General features: G+C 25.7%; 1 protein-coding gene across 1 annotated transcript in view; it reads right to left on the bottom strand.

The window, feature by feature from the left end:
* LOC113797393 (uncharacterized) overlaps positions 1-21390 on the bottom strand; it is a 34684-nt gene extending 13294 nt beyond the window's left edge. The window contains 1 exon segment of the mRNA XM_075824869.1: positions 18891-21390. The gene's annotated coding sequence lies outside the window, so the exon portion shown is untranslated.
* Positions 21391-25911: the final 4521 nt, after the last annotated feature.

Here is a 25911-nt window from a genome sequence, read left to right on the forward strand (position 1 = left end):
TATGTGTGTATGTCTGTGAGAAAAATTCTCAAAAAATTTTTCTTTCCAAACTTTTCAACCAAAAGAGAATATTAAATGATGATGATGATGATGTAGTCATATAGGTTGGCATATTACACGATTATCAAATCAAATGATGAATGTTTCAACACATTCATTCATTCATTTATTTATTCACTCAAGTGTTTACTGATCAATCAGATCAAAGAATGAAGGAAAAAAAAGAATGATCAACAACCTGCTTAAAGATTCGTGTTTGTAAGTGTGTGTGTATGTGTAAAACATTAAATCTTGAAACTATTATAATGAATGAAGAAGAAGAAAAAAAAACAGAAAAACCGAAGTTGAACAAACTAGGCCGACAAATTAGCAGCCCATTTCTTTTTTCTTTTTATAATGTTATTCGTTTACCATAGTGTTATGATTTATATAATAAAATATTGATGCGATAATAAGACCTATCTATCTAATCTATCTAGTTTCCATAAGTCGCCAAACAAACAAACAAAAAACTATTCGGATATATCATTATTTTGTATCTAAATTGATGTTTATATATGATGATGTTGAAGATCGAGAACACGATTTTCATCATTTCATTTCATTTCTTTTCTTTTTTTGTTAAAAAAATTTTCTTATCTCTTGTCAAATTTGTATGAATCTTATTCTTATGATTATGATTATTAAGATTATTATCATAATCATTATCAAACACACAGACATACATACACACAAATATTGATAAAAATAGTGTCGAAATAATAAGAAAAAATTTGATCTTTTTTAAATCTATATTGAATTTATAAATTGAACATACGAAGAAAATAATATTTCATTTTTATAAATATAGTTCGACCGACATAATCGACAGTAAGCCTGTAACAACAACAACAAAAATTGATGAAATGATGCCTGTCAAAAAAATGTATTCTTTACATTTATTTGTTTATTTATGTTTCATTTTCAAAAACTATATAAAGCTGTCGATCTTAAAGATTAACTTTTGGTCATATTGTAATCAAACATTTATATAATGAGTAAAAGACCGAAAATAACAACAACAGCAACAAGAAAAGGTGAGAAGCCACCATCATCGCTTTATCACATATATGGATATCGTGATTATAATCATCAGATGATAATTATTATTATACAATTAGACATTGTAAATGTGTGCATGTACATTTTTTGAATTTGAAAATAGAAAAAAAAATTTAAAATTTAAAATAATTTGAAAATGATTATCAGAAGAAGATAATACCACACACAAATTTTCTATTCAATGTAATTGTTATGTCAAAATACGATTTCGAATAATATAACTAATAATCAAGGGCAACAAGTTTTTTCCCATTTAAAAAATTGAAAAAAAATCGGATATATAAATGATTTTTCGCTTCTACCTCTTTCTATCTATCTATTTCTTTCTTTATCTTTGAATTATATGATTACAAATTGGTTATGAAATGTGTGAATGAAACAAGATTAATGCATGAAATTTTTTTTTCAATTATTCATTTTGAAGCCTGATCATTATATTATCATCATGATTTTTTTTCGTCGGTAATTTTATTATCAATTTAATCTTTGTAAAAGATAAAATCTAAAAGATATCCCCATAATGTTCAACAACAACGACCATCATCATTATTGTTATTTTTTTCGGAGAAAAATTGGAGAATAAATTCACACAATTTAATTATCTTGAAATTTTTATTTCAATGAGTGTTTAAATGAATATAACTTTTTTTCTGTTAATGATAATTATCGATCAAAATCATCAACACAAACTTAAAATTCACACACTAATCATTACAGAGATCATTTTCTAAAAAAAAGTTGATTTTTTTGTGAAAAAAATGAGACAATTTTTATTTCAAATCGAATACTTGAAAAAACACAAAATAAGAAACAGAAAATCATATCAAATTCCAATATTCAATCCTTATAATAAAAAGACTAATACAACGGCTGATCCAATGCTGGATTCTATATTTTTTTTTGTTCATAATAAAGACGATAATGATAACGATCATGATGGTCAAATATTATTTTGCACATACAATTCGTTATATAATTTTCAAGGGGTCAACGGCAAATATCATCATCATCATCATTATTATCATTTTCGGCTGTTATTTGAGGAAAAAGAAAAAAAAAGTTTATCCTACACATGACTATTGTATGTTCATTCAATTCAAGTCAAAGGTTTCATCATCATGTAAAACTCTCTTTCATTTTTATCATTCTTCAGAGGTCATTTGAAAAGGTCAAAGGTACAAGGAAAAAATTCAATGATTTCAATTGTTGTTTAGAGTTGTTTTGTTTTGTTGGTTGTTGTGGTCGTATGTATGTGTACGGAGGTGGTATATAATACGAGAACATTGTACATTGCCTTTGTAATTTTTACGCACTATATGCGGTTCCTATGATGATGAAAATGATGCGCCCAGCTAACCAAGCACAAAAAATAGAAGAAAAACTTGGAGCCCTTTATTACAATTATCATCATTGTCGACAACGACTACGACGACTATGACAATGAAAAACGATGATGGATTGTGCTCTACAGGTAACAATCACAACAACAATAAGATATTCAGGCTGCCAGAATAAATCACAAAAAAGCAACAACTAAAAGAGACACAGTCGAATCTAAAGCAAAAAATTCATTCATCCATTGTGTTCGTATTGTAACTATCCATATATATAAAGTGATGGTCGTAAAAGTTTTTTTCTAGCTTTTGTTTTTTTCTTCTTCCTATTTTGTCAAATCAATTCTGAATGAAACAAAAGATAGTGTTAGTTAGTGAGTAGAAAGAGAAAAAAACTAAAGCAGAATATTTTTGTTGTTGTTGTTAACCTATGAATCTAAAAAGCGCTTTATAAAATAAAATAAAAATTTATTACGATCGAATTCCATCGTTATTTTGTTGTTTTGTTCATCATCATCATCATTTTTCATTATAATTATCATTATACTGGCTAAGATGTTGATCGTGGTCTTTTTTGTTTTGTTTTCGGTGGTGGTGGTGTGAAAATTAATTTTTTTTTCGTCTTCGTTCAAACATTGGTGCTTCTTTTGTTGTCTCAACATTGAAGAATAAAACAAGGTACTCGAGTATTTTAAAGTATTGAGCAGTGTTTTTTTCAAAAAATTTAAGCTCAAATAAACCAAAAAAGAAACACACAAGAAGAGAGAAGAAATTCATGCCCGTAAAAAAAGTTGAAAATGATGGGTCTATTTAAAAAAAAACGATGAATAATCTTCATCATCATTTCGGTTCAATGTTTATATCTAAACAACAAAATGAATAATAATAAAAAGAGATTGGAAAAAACGGGCTAAACTAAACTAAACTAAGAAAAAATTCAACCGCTTTTAAATTATTTTTTCTTCATACGAAATTCTCTTATGTGGTTGGTTGTTTTTTTTTGATTGAAAATTGTTGTTGTAATCATTCACCTGTTGCAGACCAGAAAAAAAGTCAATCTCACCTGTTGCTTGATTTTCTTTTTAAAAAATATTTATTTCATGTTATATTCATTTGGATTAAATAAATTGATCATAGTAGATAGTTAACATGAATAGGTATATAAGTGATACAATGATTATTACCGGTGGTTATAATATTGCCCAACCAATTTCATTTATGTTTTGTATCATTGGTCAGACCACTGGTTTGTGTAAGTTAGTAAAAAAAATTTGATTTTATTCGTTTTCATACCTTTATATACCTAAAAAGAAAAATAACAATAGAAATTTTATAAATAAATTTTAAAAAAATTATATAAAATCATATTATCTAATAATTTTTCTTTGATTTGATCATCATGATTTGAAAAAAAAGAAAATCGACAATTTTAAAGTATCCTAATACATGATCCAATGATTTTAGTTCAAATATTCAATGATTAAAATAATGGATCAGCATCATCGAACAACTATTGAAAAAATTTATCAACATGGATAATGAAAAGAAAGACAAAAAAAAACAACAAAATATTTTGTCTTAAATGACTTATATGATCTATACTAAATATAAACACAATTGAAAGCAAATAAAAATGAAGATTAGTGAAGAAAAAAAAAGAAATGAAGAAAAACAACTAAATAAATGTTTTGCACCGACCAGATAAACTAAAATAAAAAATCAACAAAGATTAAAATGACCTTTCAAATGATAACAACAACAACAACAACGAAAATGGATTCGATCATAAAAAAAGATACCAATGAAATAAATATAATGATAATAAAATCAAAACAAAATGATGATAAAAACTAAACCAAGTGAACAGTAAAAACACATTTGAAATGGATCATTAACAAAAGAAAATTGAAAAATAAAATAAACAAAATTTGATCCGTTAAATCGATTTTGTTGATCGTCAAATTAATTCCAATTAATCTTCATTATTTATCATTGATCGATCGAACGAACCAACGGACCGACCGATCAATCAATTAATCGGTCGGATGGATCGGTCAACATCTAGTTTGATCGATATTTTCTCACAACCACTTGTTTGTTTGTTTGTTTTTCTGAGCCATGGCCAGATATAAGATGAGAAACAGAAAAAAACCTAAAGCCATAAGATTTTGTTTCAAATAAACACACAAATTAACTTTTAACGACAAAACAAAAAACTATTTTGCTAATTGAATTCTAATGATCATGATGATTTGTTTTAAACATTTTTTTGTTTTGTTTTGTTTTCCCATTCATTCTTTTTTATCGGCTTTGTTTGAAAACATCAATCAATCAGATGGATGGATGGATAAAGATAATAATAAAAAAACAATGAAAATGTACAACTTAAAAAAAGATTTCTTTTTTCCCGGATTTCCTTTTGATATCAAAAAAAACGCTTACGAAAAAAAAATGGAAAGAAATCGATCAAAAACGTGTGTGCGTGTGTGTGGTCGGCCATTGTATATCATGATATTTTTAAAATTCGGTTATGATTTTTTTTTCTACTCATAATACTAATGACATGAACGAATTTTTCTTTTCGAATGATTTTTCTATTTTGTTTGACAATTTCGTTTTTTTTTTTTGTTACCTCAACCCTATAAAATGAAACAATAATGATGATTTTTATTTCATTAAATTTTTTTTCTTAATAAAAAAATATCGAATAGGTCACAATAACAAGAAAAAAATCGAAGGTAAAATGAAAATTCTAATGATTTAAAAATGTATTTAAAAGATAAAAATAAAAGAAAGAGAGAAAAATCATTAAATTTTCTATTTTCAAAGTGAAAGTCTTCTTTTTTTCTCGTCACATTTTTTCACTACGTTGAAAATTGGTTAACTTTGTGAAGGAGAAATTAATCATTAATCAAAAACAAAAGTAAGAATTGAATCGATCATCACTATCTATTCAATAATAATATTATTTTAAAAAACTACAATAACCGGAAATAAAAAAAAATAAAATTTCAAGACAAAGATTATTATTTCAATGATTTTCAACATTCTTGTTGATAAAAGTCAAATGAAAAAAAGATATACATCACATATTTAATCTTCATACACAAAAAAATCCACTTTGTTTTGAATAACGAACAAAAACAAACATTGAAATGTATACATAATCGAATGATAAATCGATTGTATCGATGTTGTTTGAGCTGGCTGATAAATTTTATCCTCTCCCTTATATTTCTACTGAATATATTCGATCAATTTGACGAAAAAAAAATATTAGAATTTGCATGCAATAGATTATTTTCTATCAAATAAATAAAAAATTTATTCGAATGTAAATATTGGAAAAAAATAAACTGATGTGATAAACTAAACAATTATGGTTTATGAACATTATGTTTGCAAATATTTTGAAATAAGGATCGAAAAGATTGAAATAAGGAAGGAAAATTTTCAGTTCACATCGAAAAAAACCCAGCTATACAGTTAGGTGTATTCATCAAATCAAAACATTAATGTCATCTTCATAAATAATGATGGGTGAAAAAAACAAAAAGTTTGTTTTTCTTTACATACGACAAACTTCCTCGAAATAGTTTTTTTTGTGCCCCGTTTTGGTTGAAACATCGATGCGATGATAATTGTTGGATCACAATGGAAAATGAACGTGTTGTTCGTTTTTTTTTCTCTTTCTCAAAAATTCAATGCACGTGTAACAAAATTGAACCAAATTTCTTTTCTATTCGCTTTAATTCACGATTTACAATATTTTGATTAACATCATAATTAGTTCGATAAAATTTCAGTTTTGATAATTAATGATATAGATATAATGTAAAATGTGATGTATGCAATCACAAATTGATAATTAATGACACATAAAACAAAGTTTGAAATCGAATGATAGAAATAAACTAATCATTAAATGATGAAGATCATAAATGTCAATCGTTTTTTTTTTGATGATAATGATGAGTCGTCATTTCCCAAAGAAAAAAACATATCCAAAAGATAATTAAATAATGTTTAACAACAGAAATTTTTTTTAATTTTAATCAAAATTAAGGTAAAATTAAAAGAAAAACGTAAAATAAAATAAACTTTCCTAATGAAGGTAGTTGACTATCATATTTGAAAAAAATCACATAGCTTCAGGTGTGTTGATTACCGTTGATGTTTCACCTGATGATCGAGGATTAAAAAAACATGTTAATCAACACTTAAATAGCAATGGAGTTTTTTTCTCTGAAATAAATTATTCGATTTGATAATTATTAAATCGTTATTTTCTCGCTGAAAAATTTAAAATGATAATTCAAAATAGACAATATTCATAACTTTAGATACAATCGATTTTATGATCAATGTGATTTACGAAAATGAAACCTTTTTTTGCAACAATTCAATCGTTGACGATTATGGTAGACAACAATTCAATAATGGAAAAAATAACAGACAAAAAAAATGAAATGAAATCGAAGATATAAAACGATTTAAAATCGTCATTTTTCCCTTTTTTTTCATCTTTATTTTTCCTTTTGATCAATGTGAAACTTATGTTGGTTGCCAACGTCAATAACAACCAACAATTCAATCGCTTGTTGTTGTTGTTGTTCCTGTTCGTATCGATTGATCTATTCGAAATGAATGAAAAAAATCATCGATTTTTTTCCGCTATTTTTTTCGACTTGTCCTCCTATTGAATTTAATCAAAGATATAATATAATTTTGGGCCAGGTCGGTTCATTTATTCATTTTTTTTGTTGTTGTTATCTAAATATACTCGTTTCGGTGCCAATCTCTCATTTTTTATCTAGTTTTTTTTCATATTCAAAATAAAATGTATTTAATGTAGAGAAAAATAAAGGGAGAAAAAAAAGAACATTCATTAAATTATAATATGATCTATGATAAACCAGGGGCAAAAAAAAGAATAGGTATGTCTATTTTTTCCCTTTTTCATTCAATTTTTTATCATCATTGAATGAATCCGAATGGATAGATATTTTCTAATGACAATGTTTTTTTTGATATATAATTATTTCGATAGACCGGTTCCGTCGATTCAATCATGATAGAAACAAACCAGAAAAAAATGACAACAATAACAGGTGGAATAAAATGATCATCATCATAACAAACGACAACAAAAACATCAATTCAATGAGAAAGGTAAAAAAAACAAAAAAAAAAAAAACATTTTTGTTTTCGATACCAAAGTTTGGACTTTCCCTTTTTTTCGTCTACATTTCTGGTTAGCTAATCAAAACAATAATGAATGATAATGTGGTTGTAGAGTGTTGAAGAATTGTATTCAGATAAGATTTAAATATTGTTTTTGTGGCCGGAGGTTGAATGTACTGAATTGACTGGATTGAATTTTTGTTGATTTGTAAATAACAACAGATAATGATTCTTGTAGCTGGATGTGTAACTACAAACACACACACACACAGACAAAAAAAAATATCTGTTCTGAACATTGTTGATAATTCGAGGAAATCCTGTGACCAGAAAATAAACTGAAAATGTATTGAGAAAAAAGAAAAGAGAAGAATTTCATTGAAAAATATTTTCTTTAGGTGTTTTTATCATCATTGATTAATCTTTAGGTATGTAGCATGAAAACATATCATGCTATCGGATGATTTAATTCATCTAATTTTGCGAAATGCTTTTTTTTCTTGCCCAAATACAAAAAAATAAAGAAAATGTAAATCGAATTGCATGAAAAATCATACAATCATCATCATCATCAATTTGGAAGATGATCCGAAAATCTCATCTCACACACACAAACATAGACATGGACAAAAATAATAATGATAATAGCCTAGCGAATTTATCTTCTCAAATAATGTAATTAACCTATGTCACATACACACATTTTCCAACAACAACAAAATCAAAAAAAAAAAATAAAAAATTTACTCAAATTTGTCAAGAAAAAAACACACACACTTTTGATTATAATAGTGTTTATCTAAATGGAAGAAGAAACAAAAAATGAATAAATGAATGACCAAAAAACAAAAATGAATGGTTATATAATAATAGTCATTATTATAAGTTAGAAAAAAATTGTTCCAATTGGAACATAAACAAACAAAAATAAAAAAACAATATTTACAATCATTCATGACTTCCGTATATTGTCTAGATTGTATAAGTATAAGGTTGTATTGTTGAATGATATTTATACTCAAAACACTTCATTATACAATAATGATAATGATGATGATCATTAAATATAATAATAAATTAAAAAATAAAAGTAAAAATAAAAATCAAAACTAGTTTATTTCGTTGTGTTTCTTTGTGTGTTTTTTTTATTCAAGATTTTTTGTTTTTTGTTTTATTGTAAATCACACGCACATAAACACCTGAGCACCTTGATTATTGTTATTGTTGGGTTGTTACTAATTTTCATTTTTTTCAACCATTTTTGTTGTTGTTGTTTTGTTTCTCATTATTATTATCTCATAATATTTATATATACGATTAATCGAATGATACTAAAACACACCGATACACACACACATAGATAATGCTTGAATGTATTTTTAATGATATTTTCAACAGATATTCAGTAACAAACAGATATATGTAGAGAGACACACAGAAATCAGATATTAAATTCATTTGTGTTTCGTGTCAGCCCTAAAGCTAACGAGCATTATATATTTTTTCATTTTTACTAATAACGAGTTAAAACTGTCAACCGATAGTCTTCTCCATCATCATCATTGAGTTTAACAATTCAGTCATTTGGAACCGAAAGAAAACAGTAAAGAAAGAAAGAAATTTCCTTATGATTACAATGTTCAATGAGGATGATGACAAAAAAAATAGTATTTTTCAATTTATAAAATAGAAATTTTTTTTTCGTTGTAGTGATCAACATTGGTTTTGTTTGTATGTTCGTGGTTGTGTTCATGGTACCACATACACACAATTGTCAATGTTTTCAATTCATTTCATACAATATTGTTCTAGTCAACAACAGAAAAAAGGTTGATAGGATTCAATTATCAATATTGAAAAAAAGCAATGTATATTTGAATCAACAGATAATACAGAAAAGAATCGAGAGAAAAAAAATTGAAAAAAATCATCTGAAATTGATTTAATTTATTGTTGTTTTCTGTTTTATGGTCACAAAATTTGACAAGATACTAGGATAGATATTAAACAATTCATACATCAATGAAAGAAAAAATGAAATTAAATGATCTGGTATTGTACGCACACAAAAAAAAACACTACTGGAAATGACAATCAATCACAAACAATCAATCAACCATTGCTATATATGCTGAACGTTTCTCATACGAAAAAAAAATAAAGAGAAAATAGAGGGAACAAAAAATAATTTAATACCAAAACGAATCACATGCCAAAATAACTTGCCATCCGTTTTTTTTCTATGAAGATACTAATCATCATAGTGGATTGATTCAATTTAATAACAACAACAACAAAGACCGAATCAAATCAAAATTCAATATATTATAATCAATCTTTTTATTGAACATTTAGCACATAATTCTTTTTGGATATAAAAAAACGACAGGTGTGAACAACCTTAAGAATTTAGTTATTTAAGTATATTACATCTAAACAACTTTTTTACGTTATTACGTATATCGATTATCACCATTAAATAACCATCGTATTATTTATTCGTTGTTCTAATCATTTTAAGTTTCCATTGCTGGTTATGTTATTTTATTATCGTAGCAAAAAAATTGCATACACCTGTCTAATACATTTGTTTTTTGTTTTTGTTATTCGCTCTGTACAATTCATTTTGTATAAATGCATGATAATTCCATTTACCAAAAAAATCATATCATAAAATCGTTGATTTGATCAAAAAATAAACACATTTGACCAATAATATTCGCGAGAATAATATCAAAAACAAAAAATCATAACATAATAAACAAGAAAAAACAGTAAAATTAAATAAATAAATCCTACATGTCAAAATCAAATGGAATTATACTTGAATCAAAAAAAAACAAACGAGCAATTTTTCACTGAATAAATCTCCATTTAACGGATTCTTGATCAGAAAAATAACAACAACACAAACCAAAAGAAAAATCTAGGAAAAAAATACCCTCATGAGGATTGAAATAAAAGAAAAACTGAAATGTTTTTTCCTTTTTTTCGCTTAATCGATATTGAACGCATAAATATAATGATGAAAAAGAATGACCTTGTAATTTAAGTTGAAATAGATCAAAATCAGAGGGAGAATACAAAACATCAAAACATCAGATTCTAAAGATTGATCGAAAAATTACATCACCATTCAATGCATTGCTAGCCAAAAAAGAAAATAAATAATCTCAAACATCATCACTTAGATACTGAACTAACATTTGATTTTTGTTTGGTCGGTTTTATCAAGGGAAAAAAATTTCATTCTGAAGCAAATTTACTGTTATTTTTTCAATGTATTCACATTGAAATCGTTTAATTGACAATAACAACTAAAGCAGAAAATAACATCAACCGATTATAGTAGTAGTTTAATGTTCAATTGGAATCGAATAAACAGAATCAAATAAACAACAAAAAAAGACTAAATTAATTGAAGAATAAACTTGGTACAAATCAAAACATAAGCTGATAGTTGATAAGTAATAGTATGTTTATTTCTAAAATTAAACATTGATCCAGGATAAATCAATGTTATTGGATAATGAATGTGAGTAGAGGGATAAAAAAAAAGTCCAGATGAAAGTTTGGCATGTTTTTGACATTTTTGTAAATTTCTTCAATTTTTTCGTTTTCGTAAAACAGTAAACAAAAATACAATAAGAAAAATGATGCTTGCTTTTTGGAAAAATCCATCATTTCTTCTTTCGAATAATAAATTTAAATCACCAAAAAAATTGATGAAAATAAATTTATTTGTTTCGATATTTTTGTTTTTGTTTTGCTTATTGATGAATTCGTGTGAGCATGATATTCATGATTTATATGATCATGAAGAAAAAACTATGGGAAAAAATCTGGAGTAAATAAATTTTTATGACTTTTTTTTACCAAAGTTCTTTTACAGTTAATCAATATTTTTGCTTAAATTTTGTTTTTTTGATTTAAGATTCGTAATTTTTGTATTAAATAAATATGTCTCGAATGTAATGAATGTTGTTGTTTTTAAAAATTCTATTTTGAGAGTGAATTTTTATCTCTTTGAACTTAAAATTTTAAAAAATGTTCACTTCATTAAGTTTATATTTTTATATTTATGAAAAAAAAACAATAAGAATGGCTTCAAATGACAATTTCTATTTGTTATTTTGTTTTTGTTCGTGTGTTGCATCAACATTATCATTATAAATGAAAGTTGCATTTTACTGAATTTAAAATCGGAGACAGAGAAAGGGACAAGAATTTTTGTTTTTTTTTAAATAATTATTATTTTGTGAGTGGATAGTATACGTCGCTATGGTTAATATCCGTAAATTCATTCATTCGTTTACTCGTTTTTCTGTCATCATCATCATCATCATCATCATGACATTAATCTTTTATGATGATGATGATGATGATAGTATAAAAATCAACGAAATATAAGAGCCTAGGTCACGTAAGAAATGAATTTATCTCTGTGTATGAACAAAATAGATAAATTGTATGGATGATGAATTGAAAGAAAACAAAAATCATCTTAAAACAGTTATATCTCGATATATTGTCATTTGATTGAGCCGTATGATTTAACTCTTTCATTATATAACGGTTTATAACAACGAAAAAAAAGGAAACAAACAAAGACCTAACGATATACAAAGAGGATGGGCTATAAAATAATTAAATTATTGGATTTTTTTATTATTTCTAGTTTGATGATTGAATGAAATTTTTCATTTTATTTTTTAATTTCGCAAAATCATTGTTGTTGTTGTTGTACGTCTTTTTTTCAATTTCATTCTCGATGACGATGACATATTTATATTTGAAAAAATGGTTAATTGTTATGACCGCAATATTATACACGATCGAGGATAAAAAGAGAAGAAGGAGAAATATTTTGAAATATGAAAAAAAGGCATCCTGATCATAAATAATCAATAGAAAAGAGGAGGATGACATTTTTTTTTGTTGGAAACAAAAATCATACTGGACAGAAATATTAGATAGGAGAAAAAGATTGTTTGACATGACATTTTCCAACGAACAAATGTAAAAAAATGATGACGATGATGATGACATCATTGATGTTGATATCAATGGAATTTTTATATTATTTTTTACATTTTTGTTGTTGTTGTTGTTTATTTCTCCATTTTGTTGTCCACATCATCATAATCATCATTATCAGCAATCGTAATGAAGAAGCTTCTGACCATCATATATGATGATGATGATTATCATCATCATTATCACAGACATAAACAGACCAGTAAAGTAAAAAAGAAAAGAGAAAAAGAAACAAAAAAAATCATACAATGAACAACACCGATTGCCCTCTATTTTCCGGCCATTGACATGATTTAACTGAAATGAAACGTTTTGTTGTTGTTTTCACCATTGAAAATATTCAACAACAACAACAACAAAAAATCTAAAATAAACAATTTACAATTTACAATTGAAATTTTTAGCCATTATTATTTACAAATCATCGTTTCAAATTTTAAAAATACAAATATATAAAAACAACTACTTTCAATGTATGATCAAATGTAATGATTTTTTTTTGGTCTCAAATTTAGGATCGGTCAAAATAAATTTTTTTTAAACGTATTATATATTTGGAAACAAAATGAAAAATGGCTAAACAAAAAAGTGAATTGATGAAACAAATTATCAATAATGTTAATATATTTAGATGGATATAATCCGATTACGCATATTATTTTCTATTATCATCAATAATGTTGATGATGATTTTTCCTACTTTCTTTCCTGATAATGATTAGTAAAGTAGCAATTTTTTTCTAAGAGTTAAAAAAAATGATTTTTATACATTATCGATGATCCATTAAAGTAAAATTGTATAAATAAATATAGAAATAATAATTTCACCTTTTTTTTATCATGAACAAACAAGGGAGAAGCAAAATAGATGATATTTAGATAGAATGTTACAGATGTTGTTATACGGTATATGATCTATATATAATTTTTGTTCAAAAAAAAATGATTATTATAATAATGTAAATTTTTTCTGAATTTCCGAATATAGATCACCGCGGTGATTTACTTCTAATGATATTAAATTTACAAAATAATGAAATAAAGGTGATTTCGAAAAAAAAGTAATAACAATAACAACAACAAAATAGACATCATAGATACAAAAAAAAATTGATTGTCCTGATTTATATTTGGTCATCATTTGTCGAAAATTTTGTTTTTGTATCATGTTTTTCCATGATTAACAAAATAAAAGAAGAAATTGATAAAAATCATTATTTTGATGAATATGGTGAAGGAAAAACGATATAATTTTTCCAATTTAAATAATTATTATTTGGAAAAATTTGGAAAAGTTAATAGAATAAAAAAAAACATTTAAACATCGTAAAATGGTGATGAAAAGGTCAGCATTGATTATTTTGATGTTTTATGTTTGGATTATATTTTCTTTCTCTCGCTTTTGAATTATTACGTTAATTAATTGATCAAACAAGTGTCTATGTGTGTGTGTTTTTACCCAAGTATTTTCGATTAGTACAGAAGCTTAATGAATGAATGAAAGAGAAAAACGTAAAACAAGCCTGAAATGATGGATCATCATCATCATAAAACATTGAAGTCCATTACATCCATAATTTTTTTCATCATCTCCATCATTATCAATAAAAAAAAAGCCAAAAGTTATGTTCAATTCAATATTTAAAAGCATAAAACAAAATATTTATCTTTAAGATGATTTTTGATGAAAGTTTTTCAAATACAAATGAGAGACAAATTACTTTTCTGGAAATCGAATAAAACAATCGTTCCTTTTCCTACTAATCTTAATCATCATCATTATTTTCATTATTTTCAGACATCATTATCATAGACACAAAAAAAAACAAATTCACACATACAAAGAAAAATTTCCCAAAAAAAACGATGTTTTATTCCCACACACACACACACAAACATGTAATTCAATCAATCTGAATTTGATAAAATCAGAATAGAATAATCTATATCAAAGAAGTAAAAACCCAAAAAAACAAACAAACAAATTATATAAACAAATTAGGCCAGATATCTGATAATAAATGAAAAATCGATTTAATAGTAATCGGTATTAATAATTGATGAGCATTACTAATTTTTTATTTCGCACTAAAATAGATGATTGTATATGTAAGCGTATGATATAACATTTCAACGGATAAAACCAGAAAAAAAATAAATAGCCATGATCATCATCATTTTCATCAATATTGAATTACTAAATCATCATCATCAAATCGATAAGATCAATCGAAAAAAAAAATTATCAAGGTGATATTTTTATATACACACATTGATCATATGAACAGAATACAAAATGAATGACAAAATAAAATCAAAAGCTTTAAAAAACCTGTTGATGATCAAAAGGAAAAATTAAAAGGAAAATTAAACATTAAACATAAAAACAGTGAATAAATCAGTTATTTCAATAACAGGAAAAAACTAATGATGCGATGAAAATTATGATGAAAATCATACGCATTTTTATATTGAAAATCTTTTTATTCATTCCAGAATATATAATGGTACTGATATTTAAATCTGTTTTTTTTTCGTCGAAACTGATAATCAATTTATCCAACCGAGAAGAAAAAATTGATAAATTGAATTAGCTAGCAAAAATAAAACGATTGGAAAAAATTTATGATTGAACAAAAAAAAATATGGAAAATAAGAAAATGGTCAAAAGAAACAGGAGAAAAAGAAAAAAACAAACATGCACTACTCAATGACTTGATTTAATGATAAAAAATAACCAAAAATATCCGAAAAAATAAGATCGATGAAAATTCGAAAGAAAAACGATTAATGAAAGAAAAAGTAAATTCATTATTGCCAATATTGGAGAAAAAGATCATCAATTTTTTATTGCCGGTCTTGATCGAAATTAAGTGCAAAAAAATTTACCAAAAAAATTGGCAGATAATCATTAATGATGATAATGATGACAAACATTGCAACACTTGCAAGGATTTGCAATTTTTTTAGTTTTTTTCTCTATGATTTAAAGAAAATCATCACGATATTATGATGATGTTGATGATGAAATCATCATTGATCAGGTGAATTTGAAATTAGAATCCTTTTTTTCATTCACATGAAAAAAAACATTAATGTATAAATTTCATTTGTCAACAAATCAATCATCATCTTTATCTTAGAATTCAGGAAATTTGTCATTTTAATTGAATGAAAATAAAATAAAATCCCGGTGAACATTGAAAATTCTATCATCATCATCATCATCATCATATGACGTATGGTAAATAAATGACGTCATTTGTGTCATAATATTGGTGTGCTTGAAGATGAATGATTGAAATTTCAATAAACACCAAATCTTATTTGATGACCAGGAAAAAAATTTTGAATTATGAATTTTTTGTTTTGTTTTCGTTGCTTTCAGCGAATAAATTCAGTACGAATGTGTGTGTGTGTGTGTATGTTGGCAACATCAGCAAACAAGAGACAAATTCACATTGTTCACATTCATATTTGATTTGTGTATCATTTATATTCGTATGTGATGTTAATATTCTTCCTTTTATTGGTTTGTTTGTTAAATTTTTTTGGCTTTAAGTCTATTCTATTTTTTTTCTTCAAAATTCTATTTTTACAAATGAATAAAACACACACACACACACAGAGAGTGAGCAAGACTATCATATGAATACGATATAAGGGGAAAAATTAATATAAAAACAACAGATCCGATGATAACCGGCATGTTGCCGGCTCATAATGTATATTTGAAAAGAATATAAATAAAAATAAGATTGTGCGTGTGTTTGTATCTGAAATATCAAGTTAAATTCCAATCCAATTTTATCATCAATTGCTATTTTAAAAAAATACTTTACATTATTAACATTTATGGACATTTATAGAAAATAAATTTGATATTTGATAAAAAAAAATTTTCCTTTTTCTTCTCGAAAAAGAAAGAAAGATTTATATCTATCGACCAGGAAAAAACACAGAGAAATATATTGAATAACAAAAACGAAAATCCAAAATATCCAAAGTAATACAATACCTTATAAACATCATCGAACATCAATCATAATGATTGTTATTTTGCTTCAATCAATTTTTTGGTCTCCCCTTCTTACTTTTTTTCACTTGTTCTTAATCGAAATCCTGGTTCAAGTATCATTGAGAGAAAGAAAAAAGAAATACAACAATATTGTTTTCTATCATCATCATCATCATCTTCATTCTCATACGAAATTCATTTCCATGTTCTCATCATCATCTTCATCTTCATAGTTATTATTTATCAATATTCAAAAAAAAACATATTGGGCGCAAACATATTTGCCATCCTCATTTCATTCACCCATTTCATGCATACTAGGCTACTAGATCGTTGTCATGTTTAGCATCATTCATCTATCCATTCATCCATCCATCCATCGAATTTCAAATACATTCAATTTTGTTTTTGATCTTTCAAAAATTATTATACAAACAGACCGACACACAAACACATCATATATTTGCAACAATTTACAGCTGTTTGTATATTACATCTCTTTTCCTATTTGTCTTTGTTCGTTGTTGCAAATTTAATTTTTTTTTTTTCTATTTTGTTTTGTTTGTAACCAAATAAATATACATTTCGGTGTGTGTGTGTGTTTTCAGAAACAAACTTTTGGAAAATCTTTGTTTGTATAAACTTTTCTTTTCAATTTGTGAATTGAGAAATAAATGAAAAATAGATATAATATCAAAACAATTGGAACGAGAACATCATCATTATCATCTTTATTTTTTTGTTTTGTTCAAGCTATATTTCTTTCTTTGTTTTTTTCCCAATGCACATTATTATTGGACAGGAACATGGAAAAAATTGAAATGAGAATAAGTATCATATATGCTTTGATTTGTGTGTGTGTGTGTGTATACTCTGTGTGTATGTGATGAAGATGACGAAAATTTCTTTTTTCTCTTCACTTTTTCATCATCATCATCATCATTTGAATGTTTGCCATTTAAAGTTAAAAATAACGTAGTGTTAATTTTTTTTCAATATATTCTTTCAATTAGAATGTATGAATGGAATGAATGAAATGAAATGAAATGATTTTGATAGTTAGAATGAAATATTTTGTTTTTCATTCACATCGCTAAATTAAAAATGACTGAACATCCTAAATGCCGAATCAACAAATATATAACACACGGGAGGATACAAAAAAAAATGTGTGCAAGTGTGTCGTGCACGCGTGTAGCACATGTGCAAACACGTTTTTTTTTCGTGTGCGGAATTTCACAAACAATTTTGTTGATGATTATCCCCGAATTGAATAATTTCAACCTCGATCCCATTTTAAAATGAATATTTTTTTCTTACTACATTCATTAGAATTTGATTCCAGATATTTTCACAAACAAAAAAAAAGATGATGAACTTGAGTGTATTAAATATTTTGTTTTGGAATGAAATTTTTTATTTTCTTGAATTATCATCATTCTTGAAATTACTGACATCATTTCATGAGGAAATCTAAGAAAACAGCAACATAAGGAAAAATACAAATGGCAATGAATATATAATGGATAATTAAAAACAATAAACATTTTGTTAATGTAAATAATAAATTTTTTTTTGAAAGAGTTTTTTTTTTGTATAATGTTTTTCATTTCATTTTTTCGGGCATTGAAAATGAAAATGATCGGCTGTTCAAATAGTAAAAAATGATGTTGATAATAATAATAACGATAGTTTTCTCTATTTCTATTTCTCTAAAGACACATTTACTATCACAAACATAATATTATCGAATGGGAAAATATTATTATTATTATGCCAACCGGAGGCCGGATTGTTCATGCATGTTTGAATGCAATGACAAAAAAAATGTATGAAAAAAACGAAAATCAAATAGTATGAAAAGTAAAATTGAAATTTTAAAAATAGAAAATTTTCCAATTTTGAAAAAAATATATTTAGACTTTTTTTCCAAACAAAAAAAAAAAAGTCAAATTTGGCCAATTTGGTCCATTGACAAATCAGATACATCTTTTGATTCACATATTGATTCATCAATCTTGTTTTATTCCCATAAAATTAAATCAATCATAATCATTGGTTTGTTGTTGTCGATAATGATGATGATTATTAAAAATGATGCCTTTTAAACTTTATTATTACATTTTTGCATTCATTTTTATGAATTTTAATTGAAATAACATACAACAATAACGAATATGCAACAACAGCAACAAAATTTCCCGATAGATACTTACATTTCTGGAGATGATAATTGCACTATATTTAGCAAGTTATTTTGCATAACAACAATGATGAAATTTTGCGAATGAAATTCTTGAATTCACATTAATATAATTAGTTGATTAGATCAGATGGGCCATATACGTTTTGTCTCATCGGGTTTTTGACGTTTGAATGATTATCTCGAAAAAATTAAACATAAAACTTTTGATATCAACAATCAATCACAATCAAATTTTTTGATCAATCATTTTATTAATCACAAAGGTGAATGGACAATATGAATGAAGTAATCGGGAACAGATATATTTTTTTCAAACAAAATAAAACACTTATCAACAATTTGATGATCAATCAATCAGTTGTTGTGACTTTAATTTCAATGTGAATGTATAAGTAGCTTTTGTACCTGATGATGATGATGATGATGATAATGATTTGGATAGGGTACTTTTATTGATTGATTTATTAATTTTCTATAAAGAAGAGGTATCGTTGTTTTTTATATCTTGAAAGACTTGTGGTATTATAATTGATCAAATTATCTTGTTATTTGGCTATCAAATCATTATTAGGAAAAAATTCATTTAAAATGACAATTTAAATACATCCACACACTTGATGCACATATATTGATTAGAAGGATGCGGACATCATGATATTAATGTAGCTTGTATACAAAATTTTCTCTATCAAAGAAAAATATTATTTGATTTAATTCGAACTGACAAAAAATATGATTTGAATGAAATTTTTTTTATTTATTCAATCAATATGATACAAGTGAAAGTAATTTCAAAATTCACACTATATGATCAAAAAAATAGATGATAATATTCAGCCGATTCATCAATGATTTTAATATTTATAAATTAAAATATAATATGCATGTGCATGCCTGTATGTGTATGGGTGTTTTTTTTTGCTTATACTTTTTGGGAAAATGATGACGACAAAATGGTTGACGTTGACATTCAAAAAAAACAGATTCTGGTTTGATCTATTTGATGTTTAGTTTATTTCTCTATTTGTTTTTTGTTTCTCCAGATATTTACATGTTGCTTGGATGTTGTGGATATTATTTTATATTATTTTTCCTGTTTTTTTATCCTTCAATACAGTATTTGATTGGTTGTCGTGTTTTTTTTCGAGTTTTGTTTCAAGCTTGAATTATTGAAAATTTTGTTTTTTTTTTCATTTGAAAAAAGGATGTTTATCGATATTGATGTGGATTATTATTATCATTCAATTTTTTCAACGTTTTGCCTTCAATTATTATTTTTATTTTTAATAATAATTTTGAAGTACGTGATTTGATTTGAACAACGTGAAGACAAAAACAGAATGGCTATATTTGATGATGTCACAAACAAATGATGATGATAATGATGGGAACAAATTAATCGATAAAATGGAAATTTTTATTTTCCAAATCAAAAATATCAAAATAAACAAGTGAACACCGATTGTATACCTAAAAAAATTCATTAATTTGTTTGAAAAATTTTCCAGAAAAAAAAACAAAATCATCAATTGGCGTCATAAACTAATCACATTCACACAATGAGATTGTTGTCGGTTTTTTTCTGGTGGTTGATGACGTTAAATTAAAAATTTTACAATCTCTATATTTTAATGATGAAATTTTTTTTTTATTACGTTGCTGTTATTTACTAAATATCAATATTTAAAAAAATCAAAATTAAATGTTGGCAAAAGTCGTTGTCGTTGGGCGTTTTGGATTCAAGTTTTCCAATCTTATTCAATTTCCTTTTCTTTTTCTATTGTTATTGTATCAATATTGGTATGGAGGCGTATTAAAAAAAATTAAATTTTATGTATAAAAAAGCGGGCGTTGGTTTTTTTTTCTTGGTCGAACGCAATTTTCAATCAAATCACACCAATATACACAACATGAAAAACAATCACAAATCGGATGATGATGGGAAATGAAAGAAATATGAAATATATCTCGGGTATTCAAAACGCAAGAAAAAAACAAACACTTCTTTCACACTTTTCCATCAAGGATGATGATGATTTTTTTCGATATTCAATCAATCAATATCATCATTGACTGTTGCAGTTATATCCATTGGATTTATAATGATCGTTGATCAATCAAAATCGAACCAACAAAAAAAAAATCAATCATTTAATACTAATGAAGGGAAATTTGAACGATAAATTAATGGAAAAAAATTTTCAATTCAGCTTTTTGTAGCTGTTCATTCAATTCCTATTGCACACACACACACACACAAAAACAAAGATTGCACAATCACAAATTTAGTGCATTTTATTTTTATTTATATAAACACATACAAGGTTTCAGTGCCAAATGCAAACTGAATTAAAGATTTGTTAAATTTTTCAAATGAAGAAAAATATAATAATTTTCAGAAAAAAAATCCAACCAATCTATCCGTATAACAAATATACGAATGGCAAACATATACAAACACGCACATCATACAAGCATAACAAAATAGAAATGATGTCTGCTAGTTCTATGGACATAGAGTTTTTCTCTTTTTCCTTTTGATCATGTTTTGTTGTTGTTGTTGTTGTTGTTGTGTATCCTCTCTCTTTTCCATTTTATCTTTTTTCTCACTCTCTCTGTTTGTATATATCGATCTGGCTTTTTTCTCCTTTCTTGATAAAATATTATATTATCATCATCATTTTTTTTTGTTCTTTGTTATTGCATATAATTCTGGTTGCTTGGCTGGTTTTATTTGTTGTTAGATTAGGTTAGGTTGATCATGGCAAGTTTTATACAACACGGGGAACGATCAATAACAATATAGTCGTAGTGGTTGTTTAGTTTGATGTATCTGTGTGTTTTTTGTGGATCCTGGGTGAAATGATGATAATATTTTAGCGCAACAGCTTTTTTTTGCATTATGGTGCAATATTAAACTGTATTTAGGTTTGAATTTCGTGAATAAATGTTTCCAAATCCGTTACAAATAGGTGCGATATACATTGAACAAATTGAAAATTTGGCGCCATATCGTAAAAACAAGAAAAAATTCAATCTTATTGTATGGATTACCATTCGAATCAGGCTTTTTAATTTTATTATAAATCAAATTTACTTCCCGAAAATTTTTTCTTCTTTCCTTTTCTCTTTCTCTCTTTATCTTTATATTTGACATATGATGATGATAAACATCGTAGTTTAATCGATGATCGATGACATTCACAATGTGTTAATTTTACCTTGTTTGTAAATATGAAAATCTTAAATTTTGCTATCGATAGTATGCATTTGCTTACGTATGTATGATTCATAAGGAAAAAACCATTATTTTTGTTGGAAAAAAAATACTAATGAAATGAAACAGTTAGTTTCAACATGTTTTTCTGAAAGAGGAAAACAAATAGGAAGCTAAATGTTAATAATATCCTGGATAATGAAATAACGAATAACAAAAAAATGTATCAAATATTTTTTTGTTCGTTATCCTAGAAAATTATTGATGTTGGCAATGACATGCAATCAATTGATATTGTACTGGAAAAAAATGACAATAACAAAATAACCTGAAGTGGTCAGTGAACTTTTTTTTTCTGCCGTTTATAAACACTAATTATGATGTTTTCGACGGTAGATTTTTTTTTTTGTTCGTTTTAAATTTCTATTTCAATTTGAAGGTGTGGCTGATAGTCATATGATATTGTTCCAGAAAAAAAATATCATTTAAAACAAGAGTTATAATCATTTTGTGATATTAATGTATCACTTTTTGGTTAATGTAAATCCTATGACAACAAAATGTTAACAACAACGATTTTGTTTTTCTTATCATTCGATATGATGCTGCAACCTAGAAAACCATAACACATTTTTTTTTTTTGTAAAAAATGATTGGTTACATCGAAATCCATTTCTATAGATGACATCAAAAAAACAATGAAATAAAAACATTTTTTTTTGTCATCCCAGTATCAATGTTAAAGATCAGAACCAAATCAATGACCTCAATTTTTTTCCTTTCACCTAAACTTTTTACCTTTTTATAACAATTGATATTCTCATGAAACCCATTGATGTTGATTAACAAATAGATAGATAATATCTTGTGACCAGAGTCAAAAAAAAAAAAAAAAAAATATAATAATAATAATAAATCAGTTTTTATATGAGTATTTATGATTAAATCTTTCTGTAATTTGTTCATAACCAGAAAATTTTATTTTTATTCAAATCAACAATCATTATCATCATCATCGCCGATATTAGCCATTTTATTTGATAATGTTTTTTTATTTAATTGGTCTTCTTATATCGGAATAAAGCAATTCAGCAAAAAAAAATGTGATTGCACCTTTAGCATCCTAAAAAAATATATAATCTTAGCATAAATTGTCAATGATAATAATGTAGAAAATGTTAATAACAATGGGATTTTTTTCATAAGAGAAAAAAAAATCATCATTTTATTGTATGAAAATATCATCATCGGACATATCACCAAATATTATTATCAAAATGAATTGTCTTTTTTTATTTTTTGGCGATTATCCATATGGAAAAAAGTGCAATGAAAAGATCATTTTCTAATTTAAAAAAATATCATCATCATCATTATGATGATCTAAACACACACACACATTTGAAGCCAATAAAATTTGATACATTAAATAAACCAAACAATTGAATGAAAAAAAGAAGGGAATCAAAACAAGAATCGTATAGTATTTTTCTTTTAAACAAACAAAAGCTATTATATGATCAAATCAATGGTGTAAAATTTTTTTCTTATACATTTTTTCCATTTTCTTTCATTATAATTTTCGATTGTTGATGGCAAATGTGCGATTTTTCTTTTGGTAAGAAAATTTACTTGAAAAAACCAAAAATGTGCATTTTTTTCCACCACTGTTGTTTGTTTCCATTCAATTGGATTTGATTCAATTCTTTCGTTCTATTTACCGGGTACATATCTCAATGGAAACAATGTATCAGGAAGGTAAAATTTTCCTATTTGAAAAGGAAAAAAAATAAATAAGTTTTTTCCTGATTTTTTTTTATTTTGAAAATATTTTCTTTTTCTGTCATAATTTGTCACCAAACATAGACTGGTGATGTTGAAATTTTGCAAAAAATAAACCTAAATAAATGATCATCAAGTAAAATATTTCGATAGTATATTAAATTAAAGGTGACGTTCCATTGATGAATGAAAATATCTCTATTTCCCATTTCCTTGTGGATATATTTTCTATGATGATTATTTAATCAAGATAATTGCCATTAGTTGCCTAGCATCATCATAACATATAGTAGCTAGAAAACTGAATAAACAAAAAAAAATTAGATAAAGTCATAGATAAGTGAATCATTTATTTACATTAATGAGAAATTCTTTGAGAAAGAGGAATGAAGTATTGTGGCATTCTTCGAAATTCTTTGTTCGCTATTTTTTTCTCATTCAACATTCCTTTCATGTTTTTCTGCACTCATTTTGTTTTTCCTATTGTTTTTTTCATTACATCAAAGAATTCGTAATTTTTTTTCTACAAATAAACGACAATAATTCTTCGAAATATTTCGACTTTTGTTTTTTTTTCATTCCATTTGATTTGCATACATGATTTGCCATTCTGTCCTGTGTAGAATTAATCGACGAAATATTAATAAACAACTATCACAAACTGTTAATCAAATATTACATAATATTGTTTCATTCTTGTAGATGAAAAAAAAACTTTTTTCTAATTAAATTTCCAAAATTATCATTAATAAAATGATTGACGCAAATATAATGGGAAAAAGAATAACATATCATCATTTTTATATTAAGGTAAATAGAATCAATGTAGCCGAAATATTTTTTATTTTGATTTTTTTTTCATTTACACCTAACTTTCCAGAATTTTGTTTATCATTTTCATTTATTAGTGTCTAAATCAAATGTTTGTTCATAAAGTTTTTTCCCTTAATGAATGATCGGTTGCAATGGAAAAAAACATTGGAAGTTATTATGACGAATGAAACGCCAAACGCACACACACACATCAGCATCAACGTATATCTCACAAAATAAAAGAAAATCAACAAAAACAACAACAGAAAACTTCAAAGCCATAGATGGTCATCATTTAGGAAAAAAATAAAATAGCCAAATAGAAAGGAAACAAACAAAACGAACGAAAAAAAATCCAATGTCATCATCATCATCTCTACGTCAATCGATCAAAAAAAAACATTGACAAAAAAATGTACAGTTTGACAAACAAAATCAAAAAAGTAAAAAGAATCGCGTTAAACACACAAAGCTGACAGACAACGCCTCAACAGAGCCAGAATAATAAAAAGAATAGATAAATATCTGGCTACTCGTTTTTTGTTTTTTGTTCATACGTTAATACGCATACCCGAATTATTCTGTTTCTGTGCAAATTTTAGTCATTTTTTCCTTTAATTAAGCCATCATTTTATGATTTGTTTTGGTTCATTTTTTTCAAATTAAATTCAAAATTTCAAATCAGCAAGAAGCTAATGTTTCATTCTCATTATTTCTGGAATTATATAAAGAAAATGTGAGTGAGTGAAAGAGCAAAAACACATAGGGAAAAAATTTCCGTGATCATAATCATACAGAAATGAATCGATTTGTTGATTGTCAACAAATAAATTTTTGTTTATTTTTTACACAGTTTTAACATGAATCGATTGATCCATTTATGAAACTATATATATGTTTTGATGGGTTCCAGAATTTAATAATCTTAACGATAGCTTCACTGCAATGCATTAACAAAAAAAAAGAATGGTAATAAATTTAATCTTGCCAAAGATTATCGATCGAGAAGAATGTTTTTTTTTCTTCTTCAAACTACAACATTATTTGCCAATTTCAATATTATTGATAAAAGATATTGATAAAATTTTTAATGAAAAATGAGGAAACTATGTTTTCAATCAAAAAAATGGACCGGTTATTCGAGTTTGGTTTTGTTTTCTTTGCTTCGAATCCATTGCCAAAATCATCATTGATCATCATTTTCAAACATTAATAATGA

The sequence above is a fragment of the Dermatophagoides pteronyssinus genome, unplaced genomic scaffold, assembly GCF_027571235.1.
Source record: "Dermatophagoides pteronyssinus isolate colony J.1.1.1.1 unplaced genomic scaffold, Derpt_VIB-CSIC_2022.12 sq0002, whole genome shotgun sequence".
NCBI lineage: Eukaryota > Metazoa > Arthropoda > Arachnida > Sarcoptiformes > Pyroglyphidae > Dermatophagoides > Dermatophagoides pteronyssinus.